Here is a 19,769-nt window from a genome sequence, read left to right as displayed (position 1 = left end):
CCTCACCATAATATATGGATGTCCAATGTGCTTCCAATTCTAGAATATTGGTAGTCCTTCTCGACAAATTAATACTACGCTCAAGAAGACATTTGCGGTGTTCAGAAATGCCTGTGCGATTGGTGGGACAATGTTGGCGATTTCCCCATCTAAATTATTAGACAAGAACATAATCTTGATGTCAAACATTAGAACATAAAATAGAATTTTTCAGAGATTTAATATAGAGTAAAATAGGCATAATGAATTTAATAAATATACGGTGTATTCGCCCCGACGCAAAGCAAAGTTTCTCTTTTTCAACTTGTGTTTCAATGGAAGGCCTCATTTTGAAGATTTCAACAAAATAGAAAGTGATTGTCTGATTATACTCCAGATGTGCCTGACAGTGAATTGAAATGATGGGCTCCTACGTTTGCTTAGTCCACTGAGGCATCCGTGACAGCAGGAAAACGTTGCAATTGTCTGGTAAGTTGAAATCGTTGAAAAGTACCATAAAGTTTGCCTCATGTGCAGCCGCCATTTGCAGATGGAGGTCTACGATGGTTAGGTTTAGCTTTCAGTGCCTGGAAAGTAATGTAGTGGGTGTAATGTTTATATATAGGATATTCACCAATGTGAAGTATCATACACTCACCTGCTTCAGTAACCACTTTAAGATGGCTGTACATCTTGATCATGACGATATAAAACTTGGGTATGATCAGGTTGGGTATGATCAGGGGCGTATCTAGGGGTAATAGCACCACTATGGCAGGCACTGAAATTGCGCCCTTGGCTTGATTAATAATGTACATACAGTGGATGTATATAAAGATATATACAGTGTAATTATAAACTGTTGAAGAGTTACTCCAAACTTAATATAATTTCTTAAAGACAAACACTTATTTAATCAAAATTGTAACGTAGAAGCGGTAATGCAACTGATAGTAGCAAAATGTTACTATAGTTGAAAAGTAGGCGAGTTTCCTTAAATCACAAAACCAAACCGTTAAGAATGTCATTCGGGTAACATATGTCAAAAAACAAAACTGTCAAGTGGCGCTCCCTTCCAATGGCGCCCAGGGGGCCTGCCCTACCTACCATACTGTTAAACTGTTACCTTCAGTTTTTGGTATTTTTCTCAGAAAATAAGATTTCCTTTAAAAACTCATTATAAGAAATAATTTTCATGCTGAATACAAATCTGGTGTTATAATAACGTTTAGTCTTCTTAATGACACGTGATTAAGCTGTTAGATGAAGGAGATTCTAAAATATTTCTTTTCCTTTGCATTTCATTTACTGAGTACATATCGTTAACTGAGAGCATTATGATATATTTTTCATGATTATTTAAAGTATAGTACTGTTTGAATACCTTATCTTTCATTTTGGAAACAAAAAGTTTTTGGAGCTAAGAATACCCTGAATTTTTGATATTTTTCTCAGAGAAAATAAATTTCCTTTAAAGACTCATTATGAAAAGTATTTTTCATGTTCAATACAAACCTTCAATTTTTGGTATTTTTCTCAAAACAGATTTCCTTTAAAGATTCATTATAAGAAGTATTTTACATGTTGAATAAAAATCTGGCGTTAGAATATCGTTTAGTTGTCTTTATGACATTCAATTAAACTGTTAAATGAAGTCAATTCTAAAATATTTTCTGCTCCTTCGCATCGTATTTACTGAGTATGTATCGGTAACTGATAGCATTATGATATATTTTTCACGATTGTTTCAAGTATAGAAGTGTTTGAATATCTTATCTTTCAATCTTAAAACAAAAAAGTCTATTGAACAATTTTCGAAATTTTTCTCATAAACATAGATTTCCTTTAAAAACTTATTATAAGAAGTATTATTCATGCTTAATAGAAATCTGGTGTTAAAACATCTTTTAGTCGTCTTCATGACATTCAATTGAGCTGCTAAATGAATTCAGTTTCAAATATTTTATGATACTTTCCATCGCATTTACTGGGTATATATCGGTGACAAAGAGCATTATGATATATATTTCCATGATTTTTTCAAGAGTAGAAGTGTTTGAGTATCTTATATTTTAATATTGAAGCAAAATGTTTTTGAGCTAAAAATACCCTGAGCTATTATTACCTTTTATTTTCAGGAATTTTCTCAGAAAAATTGATTTATTTTAAAAACTCATTGTAAGAAGTATTTTACATGCTGAATACAAATCTGTTGTTAAGATATCGTTTAGTCGTCTTTATGACATTGAATTAAGTTGTTAAATGAATTCAATTTCAAATATTTTGTGATCCTATTCATTAGGTATGTATCGGTGACTAACAGCATTATGATATATTTTCCATGATTTTTTCAAGTATAGAAGTGTTTTAATATCTTTCAATTCTAAAACAAACCTTTTTTTTTGAGCAAAAACATACCCTGAAGTATTACCTTCAATTTTTGGGAATTTTCTCAGAAAAAATAGATTTCCTTTAAAGCTTCATTATAAGAAATATTTTACATGCTGAATACAAATCTGGTGTTAAAATATCCTTTGCGTCCTATTTACTGCGTATGTATCGGTGACAGAGCACTAACTTTTAGTCCTCTTAATGACACTCAATTACCCTGTTAAATGAAGTCAATTTTGAAATATTCATGTTCCTTTACACCTTATTTTCTGTGTATGTATCGGTGACTGAGAGCATTGTTATATATTTTTCATGATTATCTTAAGTATAGTAGTGTTTGAATATCTTACATTTCAACTTTGAAAGAAAAAGTTTTCTGAGCAAAAAAATACCCTGAACTATTACCTTCAATTTTTGGCATTTTCCCAGAAAAATAGATATCCTTTAAAAACTCATTTTAAGAAGTATTGTTCTGCTGAATACAAATCTTGTGTTAAAATATCGCTTAGTCCTCTTATTGACACTCAATTAAGCTGTTAAATGAAGACAATTTGAAAATGTTTCTGTTCCTTTGCATCGTATTTCCTATGAATGTATCGGTGACTGAGAGCATTATGATATATATTCCAGGAGTATTTCAAGTATAGAATCGTTTGAATATCTTATCTTTCAATTTTGAAACAAAAGGTTTTTTGAGCTAAAAAATCCCCTGAACTATTATTACCTTCAATTTTTGGCATTTTTCTCAGAAAAATAGATTTCCTTTAAAAACTCATTATAAGAAGTATTTTTCCTGCTGAAGACAGATCTGGTGTTAGAATATCGTTTAGTCGTCTCTACAACATTCAATTAAGCTGTTAATTGAAGTGAATTTTAATATGTTGTCTGATCCTTTACATAGTATTTACTGGGCATGAATCAGTAAATGAGAGCATTATATATGATAAATGATTATTTCATGTATAGTAGTGTATGAATATCTTATCTTTTAATTTTGACACAAAACGTTTTTGATGCCAAAAATACCGTGAACTATTACCTTGAATTTTTGGTATTTTTCTTAGAAAAAGATTTCATTTATAAACTCATTTTGAGAAGTATTTTTCATGCTGAATACAAATCTGATATTAAAATAACGTTTCATCCTCTTAATGACACTCAATTAAGCTGTTAAATGAAGTCACTTTTAAAATATTTCTGTTCTTTTGCATCTTATTTACTGTGTATGTATCGGTGAGAGAGCAGTATTATAGATTTTACATGGTTATTTCAAGTCTAGAAGTATTTGAATATGTTATTTTTCATATCTTAAACAAAGTTTTTTGAGCTAAAGAATACCCTGAACTATTACCTTCAATTTTTGGCAATTTTCTCAAGAAAATAGATTTCTTTTAAAACCTCATTACAAGAAGTATTTTACATGCTAAATATAAATCTGATGTTAAAATATCGTTAATCCGTCTTTATGGCATTCAGTGAAGATGTTAAATGAATTCAATTTCAAACATTTTCTGACCATTTGCATCCTATTTACTGGGTATGTATTGGTGACTAAGAGAATTATGATATATTTTCCATGTACATTTCAAGCGTAGAAATGTTTTAATGTCTTATCTTTCAATTTTGAAACAAATATTTTTTTGAGCTCAAAAATACTCTGAACTATTACCTTCAGTTTTTCGGAATTTTCTCAGAAAAATAGATCTACTTTATAAACACATTTTAAGAAGAGTTTTTGATGCTGAATACAAATCTGCTATTGAAATATCATTTAGTCGTCTTTATGACATTCAATGAAGCTGTTAAGTGAATTCAATTTCAAGTATTTTCTGATCCTTTTCATCATATTTCCTGGATATATATCGGTGACTAAGAGGATTATGATATATTATCAACGATTATTTCAGTTATAGAAGTGTTTGAATATCTTTCAATTTTGAAACAAAAGGTTTTTCGAGCAAAAAAATCCCCTGAACCTTCAATTTTTGGCGTTTTTCTCAGAAAAATAGATTTCCTTTAAAAACTCATTATAAGAAGTATTTTTCCTGCTGAATAGAAATGTTGCGTTAGAATATCGTTTTGTCGTCTTTATGACATTCAATTAAGCTGTTAAGTGAATTCAATTTCAAATATTTTCTGATGCTTTTCATCCTATTTACTGGGTATGTATCAGTGACTAAGAGCATTATGATATATTTTCCAAGGGTATTTCAAGTATAGAGGTGTTTGAATATCTCATGTTTCAGTTTTGAAAGAAAAAGTTTTTTGAGCTAAAAAATCCCCTGAACTATTACCTACAATTTTTGGCATTTTTCTCAGAAAAATAGATTTCCTTTAAAAACTCATTATAAGAAGTATTTTTCCTGCTGAAGACAGATCTGGTGTTAGAATATCGTTTTCTCGTCTCTACGACATTCAATTAAGTTGTTAATTGAAGTCAATTCTAATATGTTGTCTGATCCTTTACATAGTATTCACTGGGCATGAATCAGTAACTGAGAGCATTATGATATATGATAAATGATTGTTTCATGTATAGAAATGTTTTAATATCTTATCTTTCAATTTTGAAAAAAAAAAAAACAAAATTGAGCTAAAAAATATTCTGAACTATTACCTTCAGTTTTTAGGAATTTTCTCAGAAATATCGATTTACTTTATAATCTCATTATAAAAGGAGTTTTTGATGCTGAGTACAAATCTGCTATTAAAATATCATTTAGTCGTCTTTATGATATTCAATTAAGATGTTAAATGAATTCAGTTTCAAACATTTTCTGATCCTTTGCATCCTATTTACTGGGTATGTATCGGTGACTAAGAGCATTATAATATATTTTCCGTGTATATTTCAAACGTTGAAATATTTTGATATCTTATCTTTCAAATTTGAAACAAAATTTTTTTTGAGCTAAAAAATACCCTGAACTATTACCTTCAGTTTTTAGGAATTTTCTCAGAAAAATCGATTTTCTTTATAAACTCATTATCAGAAGAGTTTTTGATGCAGAATACGAATCTGCTATTAAAATATCGTCTAGTTGTCTTTATGACATTCAATTAAGCTGTTAAATGAATTAAGTTTCAAATATTTTCTGATCCTTTGCATCCTATTTACTGGGTATGTATCGGTGACTAAGAGCATTATGATATATTATCCATGTATATTTCAAAGGTATAGAAGTGTTTGATATCTCATCTTTCAATTTTGAAACAAAAGTTTTTTCGAGCTAAAAAATATCCCTGAACTATTACCTTCAAGTTTTTGGAATTTTCTCAGAAAAATCGATTTACTTTATAAACTCATTATAAGAAGTAGTTGTTCATGCTGAATACGATGTCTGCTATTAGAATATCGTTTTGTCGTCTTTATGACATTCAATTAAGCTGTTAAATGAATTCAATTTCAAATATTTTCTGATCCTTTTCATCCTATTTACTGGGTATGTATCGGCGACTAAGAGGATTATGATATACTTTCATAGGTATTTCAAGTATAGAAGTGTTTGAATATCTTATCTTTCACTTTTGAAACAAAAGGTTTTTCGAGCAAAAAAATTCCCTGAACTATTACCTTCAATTTTTGGCATTTTTTCCGAAAAACAGATTTCCTTTAAAAACTCATTTTAAGAAGTATTGTTCATGCTGAATAGAAATGTTGCGTTAGAATATCGTTTTGTCGTCTTTATGACATTCAATTAAGCTGTTAAGTGAATTCAATTTCATATATTTTCTGATGCTTTTCATCCTATTTACTGGGTATGTATCAGTGACTAAGAGGATTATGATATATTTTTCAGGGGTATTTCAAGTATAGAAGTGTTTGAATATCTCATGTTTCAGTTTTGAAAGAAAAAGTTTTTTGAGCTAAAAAATCCCCTGAACTATTACCTACAATTTTTGGCATTTTTCTCAGAAAAATAGATTTCCTTTAAAAACTCATTATAAGAAGTATTTTTCCTGCTGAAGACAGATCTGGTGTTAGAATATCGTTTTCTCGTCTCTACGACATTCAATTAAGTTGTTAATTGAAGTCAATTCTAATATGTTGTCTGATCCTTTTCATCATATTTCCTGGGTATGTATCGGTGACTAAAAGGATTATGATATATTATCCATGATTATTTCAAGTATAGAAGTGTTTGAATATCTTATCTTTCAGTTTTGAAACAAAAGGTTTTTCGAGCAAAAATATTCCCTGAACTATTACCTTCAATTTTTGGCATTTTATTCCGAAAAATAGATTTCCTTTAAAAACTCATTGTAAGAAGTATTGTTCATGCTGAATAGATGTCTTCGTTAGAATATCGTTTTGTCGTCTTTATGACATTGAATTAAGCTGTTAAGTGAATTCAATTTCAAATATTTTCTGATGCTTTTCATCCTATTTACTGGGTATGTATCAGTGACTAAGAGCATTATGATATATTTTCAGGGGTATTTCAAGTATAGAAGTGTTTGAATATCTCATGTTTCAGTTTTGAAAAAAAAAGTTTTTTGAGCTAAAAAATCCCCTGAACTATTACCTTCACTTTTTGGCATTTTTCTCAGAAAAATAGATTTCTTTTAAAACCTCATTATAAGAAGTATTTTTCCTGCTGAAGACAGATCTGGTGTTAGAATATCGTTAATCCGTCTTTATGACATTTAATTAAGCTGTTAAGTGAATTCAGTTTCAAACATTTTCTGATCCTTTTCATCCTATTTACCGGGTATGTATCAGTGACTAAGAGCATTATGATATATCTTCCAAGGGTATTTCAAGTATAGAGGTGTTTGAATATCTCATGTTTCATTTTTGAAACAAAAAGTTTTTTGAGCTAAAAAATCCCCTGAACGTAATATTATTACCTTCAATTTTTGGCAATTTTCTCAAGAAAATAGATTTCTTTTAAAACCTCATTACAAGAAGTATTTTACATGCTAAATATAAATCTGATGTTAATATTTTGTTTAGTCGCCTTTATGACATTCAATTAAGATGTTAAATGAATTCAATTTTAAACATTTTCTGATGCTTTGCATCCTATTTACTAGGTATGTATCGGTGACTAAGAGCATTATGATATATTTTCCATGTATATTTCAAGCGTAGAAATGTTTTAATATCTTATCTTTCAATTTTGAAACAAAAATTTTTTTGAGCTAAAAAATATTCTGAACTATTACCTTCAGTTTTTAGGAATTTTCTCAGAAAAATCGATTTACTTTATAATCTCATTATAAAATCAGTTTTTGATGCTGAGTACAAATCTGCTATTAAAATATCATTTAGTCGTGTTTATGACATTCAATTAAGCTGTTAAATGAATTAAATTTCAAATATTTTCTGATCCTTTTCATCATATTTCCTGGATATATATCGGTGACTAGGAGGGTTATGATATACTATCCATGATTATTTCAAGTATAGAAGTGTTTGAATATCTTATCTTTCAATTTTGAAAGAAAAGATTTTTCGAGCAAAAAAATTCCCTGAACTATTACCTTCAATTTTTGGCATTTTTCTCAGAAAAATAGATTTCCTTTAAAAGCTCATTATAAGAAGTATTGTTCATGCTGAATAGAAATGTTGCGTTAGAATATCGTTTTGTCGTCTTTATGACATTCAATTAAGCTGTTAAGTGAATTCAATTTCAAATATTTTCTGCTCCTTTTCATCCTGTTTACTGGGTACGTATCAGTGAGTAAGAGCATTTTGATATATTTTCCAGGGTTATTTCAAGTATAGAAGTGTTTGAATATCTCATATTTCAGTTTGGAAAGAAAAAGTTTTTTGAGGTAAAAAATCCCCTGAACTATTACCTTCAATTTTTGGCATTTTTCTCAGAAAAATAGATTTCCTTTAAAATCTCATTATAAGAAGTATTTTTCCTGCTGAAGACAGATCTGGTGTTAGAATATCGTTAATCGTCTTTATGACATTTAATTAAGCTGTTAAGTGAATTCAATTTCAAATATTTTCTGATCCTTTTCATCCTATTTACTGGGTATGTATCAGTGACTAAGAGCATTATGATATATTTTCCAAGGGTATTTCAAGTATAGAGGTGTTTGAATATCTCATGTTTCAGTTTTGAAACAAAAAGTTTTTTGAGCTAAAAAATCCCCTGAACTATTACCTTCAATTTTTGGCAATTTTCTCAAGAAAATAGATTTCTTTTAAAACCTCATTACAAGAAGTATTTTACATGCTAAATATAAATCTGATGTTAAAATTTCGTTTAGTCGTCTTTATGACATTCAATTAAGATGTTAAATGAATTCAATTTCAAACATTTTCTGATCCTTTGCATCCTATTTACTGGGTATGTATCGGTGACTAAGAGCATTATGATATATTTTCCATGTATATTTCAAACGTAGAAATATTTTAATATCTCATCTTTCAAATTTGAAACAAAATTTTTTTTGAGCTAAAAAATACCCTTCAGTTTTTAGGAATTTTCTCAGAAAAATCGATTTACTTTATAAACTCATTATAAGAAGAGTTTTTGATGCTGAATACGAATCTGCTATTAAAATATCGTTTAGTCGTCTTTATGACATTCAATTAAGTTGTTAAATGAATTAAATTTCAAATATTTTCTGATCCTTTTCATCATATTTCCTGGGTATGTATCGGCGACTAAGAGGATTATGATATACTATCCATAATTATTTCAAGTATAGAAGTGTTTGAATATCTTATCTTTCAGTTTTGAAACAAAAGGTTTTTCGAGCAAAAAAATTCCCTGAACTATTACCTTCAATTTTTGGCATTTTTTCCGAAAAACAGATTTCCTTTAAAAACTCATTTTAAGAAGTATTGTTCATGCTGAATAGAAATGTTGCGTTAGAATATCGTTTTGTCGTCTTTATGACATTCAATTAAGCTGTTAAGTGAATTCAATTTCATATATTTTCTGATGCTTTTCATCCTATTTACTGGGTATGTATCAGTGACTAAGAGGATTATGATATATTTTTCAGGGGTATTTCAAGTATAGAAGTGTTTGAATATCTCATGTTTCAGTTTTGAAAGAAAAAGTTTTTTGAGCTAAAAAATCCCCTGAACTATTACCTACAATTTTTGGCATTTTTCTCAGAAAAATAGATTTCCTTTAAAAACTCATTATAAGAAGTATTTTTCCTGCTGAAGACAGATCTGGTGTTAGAATATCGTTTTCTCGTCTCTACGACATTCAATTAAGTTGTTAATTGAAGTCAATTCTAATATGTTGTCTGATCCTTTACATAGTATTCACTGGGTATGAATCAGTAACTGAGAGCATTATGATATATGATAAATGATTGTTTCATGTATAGAAGTGTTTGAATATCTTATCTTTTGATTTTGAAACAAAACTTTTTTGGTGCCAAAAATACCGTGAAGTATTACCTTGAATTTTTGGTATTTTTCTTAGACAAAGATTTCATTTTTATAATTGTTTTGAGAAGTATTTTTCATGCTGAATACAAATCTTATGCTAAAATAACGTTTCATCCTCCTAATGACACTCAATTAAGCTGTTAAATTAAGTCAATTTTAAAATATTTCTGTTCCTTAGCATCTCATTTACTGTGTATGTATCGGTGAGAGAGCAGTATTATAGATTTTCCATGATTATTTCAAGTCTAGAAGTATTTGAATATCTTATATTTCATTTTTTAAACAACTTTTTTGAGCTAAAGAATACCCTGAACTATTACCTTCAATTTTTGGCAATTTTCTCAAGAAAATAGATTACTTTTAAAACCTCATCACAAGAAGTATTTTACATGCTAAATACAAATCTGATGTTGAAATATCGTTTAGTCGTCTTTATGATATTCAATTAAGATGTTAAATGAATTCAGTTTCAAACATTTTCTGATCCTTTGCATCCTATTTACTGGGTATGTATTGGTGACTAAGAGCATTATGATATATTTTCCATGTATATTTCAAAGGTAGAAATATTTTGATATCTCATCTTTCAAATTTGAAACAAAATTTTTTTTGAGCTAAAAAATACCCTGAACTATTACCTTCAGTTTTTAGGAATTTTCTCAGAAAAATCGATTTACTTTATAAACTCATTATAAGAAGAGTTTTTGATGCTGAATACGAATCTGCTATTAAAATATCGTTTAGTCGTCTTTATGACATTCAATTAAGTTGTTAAATGAATTAAATTTCAAATATTTTCTGATCCTTTTCATCATATTTCCTGGGTATGTATCGGCGACTAAGAGGATTATGATATACTATCCATAATTATTTCAAGTATAGAAGTGTTTGAATATCTTATCTTTCAGTTTTGAAACAAAAGGTTTTTCGAGCAAAAAAATTCCCTGAACTATTACCTTCAATTTTTGGCATTTTTTCCGAAAAACAGATTTCCTTTAAAAACTCATTTTAAGAAGTATTGTTCATGCTGAATAGAAATGTTGCGTTAGAATATCGTTTTGTCGTCTTTATGACATTCAATTAAGCTGTTAAGTGAATTCAATTTCATATATTTTCTGATGCTTTTCATCCTATTTACTGGGTATGTATCAGTGACTAAGAGGATTATGATATATTTTTCAGGGGTATTTCAAGTATAGAAGTGTTTGAATATCTCATGTTTCAGTTTTGAAAGAAAAAGTTTTTTGAGCTAAAAAATCCCCTGAACTATTACCTACAATTTTTGGCATTTTTCTCAGAAAAATAGATTTCCTTTAAAAACTCATTATAAGAAGTATTTTTCCTGCTGAAGACAGATCTGGTGTTAGAATATCGTTTTCTCGTCTCTACGACATTCAATTAAGTTGTTAATTGAAGTCAATTCTAATATGTTGTCTGATCCTTTACATAGTATTCACTGGGTATGAATCAGTAACTGAGAGCATTATGATATATGATAAATGATTGTTTCATGTATAGAAGTGTTTGAATATCTTATCTTTTGATTTTGAAACAAAACTTTTTTGGTGCCAAAAATACCGTGAAGTATTACCTTGAATTTTTGGTATTTTTCTTAGACAAAGATTTCATTTATATAATTATTTTGAGAAGTATTTTTCATGCTGAATACAAATCTTATGCTAAAATAACGTTTCATCCTCCTAATGACACTCAATTAAGCTGTTAAATTAAGTCAATTTTAAAATATTTCTGTTCCTTAGCATCTCATTTACTGTGTATGTATCGGTGAGAGAGCAGTATTATAGATTTTCCATGATTATTTCAAGTCTAGAAGTATTTGAATATCTTATATTTCATTTTTTAAACAACTTTTTTGAGCTAAAGAAACCCTGAACTATTACCTTCAATTTGTGGCAATTTTCTCAAGAAAATAGATTACTTTTAAAACCTCATCACAAGAAGTATTTTACATGCTAAATACAAATCTGATGTTGAAATATCGTTTAGTCGTCTTTATGATATTCAATTAAGATGTTAAATGAATTCAGTTTCAAACATTTTCTGATCCTTTGCATCCTATTTACTGGGTATGTATTGGTGACTAAGAGCATTATGATATATTTTCCATGTATATTTCAAAGGTAGAAATATTTTGATATCTCATCTTTCAAATTTGAAACAAAATTTTTTTTTGAGCTAAAAAATACCCTGAACTATTACCTTCAGTTTTTAGGAATTTTCTCAGAAAAATCGATTTACTTTATAAACTCATTATAAGAAGAGTTTTTGATGCTGAATACGAATCTGCTATTAAAATATCGTTTAGTCGTCTTTATGACATTCAATTAAGCTGTTAAATGAATTAAATTTCAAATATTTTCTGATCCTTTTCATCATATTTCCTGGGTATGTATCGGCGACTAAGAGGATTATGATATACTATCCATAATTATTTCAAGTATAGAAGTGTTTGAATATCTTATCTTTCACTTTTGAAACAAAAGGTTTTTCGAGCAAAAAAATTCCCTGAACTATTACCTTCAATTTTTGGCATTTTTTCCGAAAAACAGATTTCCTTTAAAAACTCATTTTAAGAAGTATTGTTCATGCTGAATAGAAATGTTGCGTTAGAATATCGTTTTGTCGTCTTTATGACATTCAATTAAGCTGTTAAATGAATTCAATTTCATATATTTTCTGATGCTTTTCATCCTATTTACTGGGTATGTATCAGTGACTAAGAGGATTATGATATATTTTCCAGGGGTATTTCAAGTATAGAAGTGTTTGAATATCTCATGTTTCAGTTTTGAAAGAAAAAGTTTTTTGAGCTAAAAAATCCCCTGAACTATTACCTTCAATTTTTGGCATTTTTCTCAGAAAAATAGATTTCCTTTAAAAACTCATTATAAGAAGTATTTTTCCTGCTGAAGACAGATCTGGTGTTAGAATATCGTTTTCTCGTCTCTACGACATTCAATTAAGTTGTTAATTGAAGTCAATTCTAATATGTTGTCTGATCCTTTACATAGTATTCACTGGGTATGAATCAGTAACTGAGAGCATTATGATATATGATAAATGATTGTTTCATGTATAGAAGTGTTTGAATATCTTATCTTTTGATTTTGAAACAAAACTTTTTTGGTGCCAAAAATACCGTGAAGTATTACCTTGAATTTTTGGTATTTTTCTTAGACAAAGATTTCATTTTTATAATTGTTTTGAGAAGTATTTTTCATGCTGAATACAAATCTTATGCTAAAATAACGTTTCATCCTCCTAATGACACTCAATTAAGCTGTTAAATTAAGTCAATTTTAAAATATTTCTGTTCCTTAGCATCTCATTTACTGTGTATGTATCGGTGAGAGAGCAGTATTATAGATTTTCCATGATTATTTCAAGTCTAGAAGTATTTGAATATCTTATATTTCATTTTTTAAACAACTTTTTTGAGCTAAAGAATACCCTGAACTATTACCTTCAATTTTTGGCAATTTTCTCAAGAAAATAGATTACTTTTAAAACCTCATCACAAGAAGTATTTTACATGCTAAATACAAATCTGATGTTGAAATATCGTTTAGTCGTCTTTATGATATTCAATTAAGATGTTAAATGAATTCAGTTTCAAACATTTTCTGATCCTTTGCATCCTATTTACTGGGTATGTATCGGTGACTAAGAGCATTATAATATATTTTCCGTGTATATTTCAAACGTTGAAATATTTTGATATCTTATCTTTCAAATTTGAAACAAAATTTTTTTTGAGCTAAAAAATACCCTGAACTATTACCTTCAGTTTTTAGGAATTTTCTCAGAAAAATCGATTTACTTTATAAACTCATTATAAGAAGAGTTTTTGATGCTGAATACGAATCTGCTATTAAAATATCGTTTAGTCGTCTTTATGACATTCAATTAAGCTGTTAAATGAATTAAATTTCAAATATTTTCTGATCCTTTTCATCATATTTCCTGGGTATGTATCGGCGACTAAGAGGATTATGATATACTATCCATAATTATTTCAAGTATAGAAGTGTTTGAATATCTTATCTTTCACTTTTGAAACAAAAGGTTTTTCGAGCAAAAAAATTCCCTGAACTATTACCTTCAATTTTTGGCATTTTTTCCGAAAAACAGATTTCCTTTAAAAACTCATTTTAAGAAGTATTGTTCATGCTGAATAGAAATGTTGCGTTAGAATATCGTTTTGTCGTCTTTATGACATTCAATTAAGCTGTTAAATGAATTCAATTTCATATATTTTCTGATGCTTTTCATCCTATTTACTGGGTATGTATCAGTGACTAAGAGGATTATGATATATTTTCCAGGGGTATTTCAAGTATAGAAGTGTTTGAATATCTCATGTTTCAGTTTTGAAAGAAAAAGTTTTTTGAGCTAAAAAATCCCCTGAACTATTACCTTCAATTTTTGGCATTTTTCTCAGAAAAATAGATTTCCTTTAAAAACTCATTATAAGAAGTATTTTTCCTGCTGAAGACAGATCTGGTGTTAGAATATCGTTTTCTCGTCTCTACGACATTCAATTAAGTTGTTAATTGAAGTCAATTCTAATATGTTGTCTGATCCTTTACATAGTATTCACTGGGTATGAATCAGTAACTGAGAGCATTATGATATATGATAAATGATTGTTTCATGTATAGGAGTGTTTGAATATCTTATCTTTTGATTTTGAAACAAAACTTTTTTGGTGCCAAAAATACCGTATTTTTCTTAGACAAAGATTTCATTTTTATAATTGTTTTGAGAAGTATTTTTCATGCTGAATACAAATCTTATGCTAAAATAACGTTTCATCCTCCTAATGACACTCAATTAAGCTGTTAAATTAAGTCAATTTTAAAATATTTCTGTTCCTTAGCATCTCATTTACTGTGTATGTATCGGTGAGAGAGCAGTATTATAGATTTTCCATGATTATTTCAAGTCTAGAAGTATTTGAATATCTTATATTTCATTTTTTAAACAACTTTTTTGAGCTAAAGAATACCCTGAACTATTACCTTCAATTTTTGGCAATTTTCTCAAGAAAATAGATTACTTTTAAAACCTCATCACAAGAAGTATTTTACATGCTAAATACAAATCTGATGTTGAAATATCGTTTAGTCGTCTTTATGATATTCAATTAAGATGTTAAATGAATTCAGTTTCAAACATTTTCTGATCCTTTGCATCCTATTTACTGGGTATGTATTTGTGACTAAGAGCATTATGATATATTTTCCATGTATATTTCAAAGGTAGAAATATTTTGATATCTCATCTTTCAAATTTGAAACAAAATTTTTTTTGAGCTAAAAAATACCCTGAACTATTACCTTCAGTTTTTAGGAATTTTCTCAGAAAAATCGATTTACTTTTTAAACTCATTATAAGAAGAGTTTTTGATGCTGAATACGAATCTGCTATTAAAATATCGTTTAATCGTCTTTATGACATTCAATTAAGCTGTTAAATGAATTAAATTTCAAATATTTTCTGATCCTTTTCATCATATTTCCTGGGTATGTATCGGCGACTAAGAGGATTATGATATATTATCCATAATTATTTCAAGTATAGAAGTGTTTGAATATCTTATCTTTCAGTTTTGAAACAAAAGGTTTTTCGAGCAAAAGAATTCCCTGAACTATTACCTTCAATTTTTGGTATTTTTTTTTTTTCTGAAAAACAGATTTCCTTTAAAAACTCATTTTAAGAAGTATTGTTCATGCTGAATAGAAATGTTGCGTTAGAATATCGTTTTGTCGTCTTTATGACATTCAATTTAGCTGTTAAGTGAATTCAATTTCATATATTTTCTGATGCCTTTCATCCTATTTACTGGGTATGTATCAGTGACTAAGAGGATTATGATATATTTTTCAGGGGTATTTCAAGTATAGAAGTGTTTGAATATCTCATGTTTCAGTTTTGAAAGAAAAAGTTTTTTGAGCTAAAAAATCCCCTGAACTATTACCTTCAATTTTTGGCATTTTTCTCAGAAAAATAGATTTCCTTTAAAAACTCATTATAAGAAGTATTTTTCCTGCTGAAGACAGATCTGGTGTTAGAATATCGTTTTCTCGTCTCTACGACATTCAATTAGGTTGTTAATTGAAGTCAATTTTAATATGTTGTCTGATCCTTTACATAGTATTCACTGGGTATGAATCAGTAACTGAGAGCATTATGATATATGATAAATGATTGTTTCATGTATAGAAGTGTTTGAATATCTTATCTTTTAATTTTGAAGCAAAAAGTTTCTGGTGCCAAAAATACCGCGAAGTATTACCTTGAATTTTTCGGTATTTTTCTTAGAAAAAGATTTTATTTATATAATTATTTTGAGAAGTATATTTTATGCTGAATACAAATCATATGTTAAAATAACGTTTCATCCTCCTAATTACACTCAATTAAGCTGTTAAATGAAGTGAATTTTAAAATATTTCTGTTCCTTAGCATCTTATTTACTGTGTATGTATCGGTGAGAGAGCAGTATTATAGATTTTCCATGATTATTTCAAGTCTAGAAGTATTTGATTATGTTATATTTGATATTCTAAACAAAGTTTTTTGAGCTAAAGAATACCCTGAACTATTACCTTCACTTTTTCGGAATTTTCTAAAAAAAGTAGATTTCTTTTAAAATTCATTATAAGACGTATTTTATATTCTGAATATAAATCTGATGTTGAGTTATCGTTTAGTCGTCTTAATGACATTCAATTAAAACCTCATTTCAAGAAGTATTGTTCATGCCGAATAGAAATCTATTAAAATATCGTTTAGTCATCTTTATGACATTCAATGAAGACGTTAAATGAATTCAATTTCAAATATTTTCTGATCCTTTGCATATTTTTTTACTGGGTATATATAGGTGACTAAGAGCTTTATGGTATATTTTCCATGATTATTTCAAGTATAGAAGTGGTTTAATATAAAAGTGGCGAGTTTCTTTTATCTCACAAAACCAAACCGTTAAGAATGTCAATCGTGTAGCATATGTCAAAAACCATACCCGTTGAGTGGCGTCCCCCTTCAAGGGGACCTGCCCTATCTGCCAGTGGGTTTGATGACCTGTTTGTTATATCTAAGCGTCATACCACCGTGCTCAAGAAATTCTATTTTCGATCGTTGTTTTGTCATTTTCTCTCGTCCGTTATGGAGTTTCAATGATTGTTGGCGTCGTTCGTACTTACCTCACCTCAGTTATGCAGATATTTTCATAATTCTTGGTCATGTACATTTTTCCGTCCTAAGCAGTATTCTTATCATTATTTTGCGTCGTGTGCAGTTTCTCACCTCATGGGTTCAGTTTGGATCATTCTAGTTGTTCTGAATATTTTCTCTGACCTGTCGTGTATCAGTTTAATCATTATTGTGTGTCTAGAATGTTCTCGCTTACCTCCTGTCATGCAGTATCATAATCATTCTTAGATATTTCTTCACCAACTCGCTTATGCACAATTTTAACCATTCTTGGTTGTCCTTATATGATCCATCTCACCTTGCTGACGTCCATCTTTTCTCATTCAACATGGTCATACCAGCATAGTCATAGATAATTAACTTTCAGGTCGTAACAGCTATTATTCATACCTCATGCCTTCCTAAGATCCTAGAATAATTAATGTCTTGTGGAATTGGAGTAAATCCTTGGTTTGTAAATCTGAGGGCTTTCACTTCCTGTGTTGTAGGATTATACCATTCAAGAGCCAACAAGGAAAGGGAATTTGCTGGATTTTTTTTTTAGGGTGTAATGTTTACAGGGATCTTTTAATGTGAATAATTCAACTACGTGACCCGTTACAATATGGAGCCAATGACATTGTTCATCGCTCTTCCATTCAATAAATTCGAATCTGTTGCCTCGGATTTCTTAGTCCTCCCACGCTTAGTTTGAATTTTCGCCATATATATATGAAGACCATAGTGATAAAGTGATTTAATCCGGAAAACATTGCTGATTGATTATGAGGGAGGAAAGGAAAAATGTTGAAGGACGACAGTAAGTGCGTGTTGCAAAGTGAAGAATACGGTTGATTTACTGGTGTAACCATTTTGTTACGACAATCAAATTTCAATATATGAAACTATACGACGGTACTGAAACTTGAAACACGTTTAGGATGTGAAAATTCCTGATCAGCGGAGCTACAGTTCTTATGAGGTTCTGTCTATTGTAGGGAGCGAGGAGGAGAGTGCGGTGCGGACGGAGGGCACGGAGAGGGTCTTCTTTTGAGAGTACGTACGACCAGGCAGGTAATGATGTAACATTTGAACATGAAGAGTAGTAGTAATTTAATCATATTACAATAGATTGATACAGATTCCATAGGGGCAAAGGAATACGTGTGACGCTACGGTTGAAATTATATGATATAGACTCACTCAATAACAATGTTTATAGTTGGGGCTTTAATTCTTTTTTTTTTTCTCGGGAATAAGATTCCTAAGGTTAAGGACATACGTGATCAAGTTTGAGTTTGTAACAGCAACCGCCAGAGAGAGATTGCTGGTGATCTTACAATTATAATGAATTCAGGTGTGGCTGCGGATCATGTGACCGTTCGCTAGGTATCAATAGCACAACGTTAACAATAACAACAAAATGCATTACGGAAGATGTAGTTTTTTTTTTCTCTCTAACTTTGTACGTGTTGAAGTAGGAAGCAGTGAATTTACTAAAATCTTGCAGCGGCCTGATTCGAATGATGATTCTGTAGGCCTCGTATATATAAACTGTAAAGATTCCAGAGAATCATGCGAGCATAACTTACAAACAAGCACTTGATTACGGTGCATGTCATCTTTCTTAATTCATAGTTGTAAATACATACTGATGCTGACGTAATGTTTACGTATGGAAGTACTTAAAGAGAAGCGTTTGCATGACCTGCAGCTGGGGAGATGAGCACCGAGATTCTATTAGGCTTCTTTACCATAGTTATTATATGTTTGCCTTCCACAAGTGATAGACATTCATCAGCGACCAGGTAGATGGTTGCCATGATTGTTCTAATAAAACAACCGAGTTACAAGGCTCCCTAGAACAACACAACAACAACAAAAAAAATATAATTCGATCAATAAATCCGGTATAAATATTTGACCATGTTAATAGAAAACGACAAATAAGTAGAGAGAAAACGAAATATTTGAATGGGTACCTCACAGGAATGATAACAGTCATGGGAAAGACTTTATATAACAGTCTTATCTGGGCGAATAGATGAACTTGGGGTGAATACATGAATTTAGGGTAACTCCATAAACAAGACACAACAACTGCAAGAATCATAAACTAATCACGGTGGTAGAAGTCACATACGAAGAAGCCTTGGAAGAGGATCGAGGATCTGCTGAGCAACTGGTCTTTATGGAGTTCTGTCGCTACCGCCTCACGAGACGGCGAGTGGGGTGAGGATGATGTGATGTTGACAGGAGTCGATGAGGGAGGAAGGTGGTGGTGGTGGTGGTGGAAGGGGATGGATGGTGGTGGTAGTTTTCTTTCTCTGTGGTGGGGATAGTGGCCTGCGGTGTGGCAGAGTTGGTTGGATCGAGAGAGAGAGAGAGAGAGAGAGAGAGAGAGAGAGAGAGAGAGAGAGAGAGAGAGAGCCGCGATTGAAAAATCACGTTTGTCGAGGTCGTATCATCATAGTGTGTGGACGACAAGGGCACAACTTTCCATTCCCACTTCAAATGAATCGGTCAAATATATATATCCCTGCTACTGACTGTAGGACAGCATTAGAGCTGTAGGAGACCCGTAAGAGGGGTCCTGGTGGTATGTATGTAATCTTGTGAGTGTGTGTGTATATATATATATATATATCCCTATCCTGTTCGTCTTTTGGGTGACAAACAGGGCTAGACAGAAGATGTGTTGATCAGACTTTTGTGCTTTAGAAGACAGTGGAAAAAGGTTTAGAGAAGGTATGTATATGTGTAAGACGTTTGTGGATTTAGAATAGGCACTTAAAGGTCATAGAAG

At 30.1% G+C, this 19,769-nt stretch overlaps 1 protein-coding gene across 2 annotated transcripts in view; it reads left to right on the top strand.

The window, feature by feature from the left end:
* Positions 1 to 316: 316 nt before the first annotated feature.
* The window catches only part of Haspin (haspin), a 61,435-nt gene continuing 41,982 nt past the window's right edge, over positions 317 to 19,769 (top strand). The window contains exons 1-2 of one of the 2 annotated variants that reach the window (XM_071656871.1): positions 317 to 468; positions 17,962 to 18,037. The gene's annotated coding sequence lies outside the window, so the exon portion shown is untranslated. The remainder of the gene's footprint in view (positions 469 to 17,961; positions 18,038 to 19,769) is intronic. The other variant, XM_071656872.1, reaches the window with a different exon arrangement.

This window comes from Panulirus ornatus, chromosome 63 (assembly GCF_036320965.1).
Source record: "Panulirus ornatus isolate Po-2019 chromosome 63, ASM3632096v1, whole genome shotgun sequence".
NCBI classification, from domain to species: Eukaryota; Metazoa; Arthropoda; class Malacostraca; order Decapoda; family Palinuridae; genus Panulirus; species Panulirus ornatus.
The sequence above is the reverse complement of the archived record's forward strand: the minus strand, read 5'-3'. Positions and strand labels throughout refer to the sequence as shown.